The sequence below is a fragment of the Chiloscyllium plagiosum genome, chromosome 39 (genome assembly GCF_004010195.1).
Source record: "Chiloscyllium plagiosum isolate BGI_BamShark_2017 chromosome 39, ASM401019v2, whole genome shotgun sequence".
Taxonomy (NCBI): domain Eukaryota; kingdom Metazoa; phylum Chordata; class Chondrichthyes; order Orectolobiformes; family Hemiscylliidae; genus Chiloscyllium; species Chiloscyllium plagiosum.
In genome coordinates, this window is record NC_057748.1 from 20074012 (window position 1) to 20074266 (window position 255).

The following is a 255-nucleotide window of genomic DNA, read 5'->3' on the forward strand; positions in this document are numbered from 1 at the left end:
CTTGAAAGGGTTCAGAAAAGATTTACAAGGATGTTGCCAGGGTTGGAGGATTTGACCTCTAGGGAGAGGCTGAATAGGCTGGGGCTGTTTTCCCTGGAGCGTCTAAGGCTGAGGGGTGACCTTATAGAGGTTTACAAAATTATGAGGGGCATGGATAGGGTAAATAGGCAAAGTCTTTTCCCTGGGGACAGGTAGTCCAGAACTAGAGGACATAGGTTTAGGGTGAGAGGGGAAAGATATAAAAGAGACCTAAGG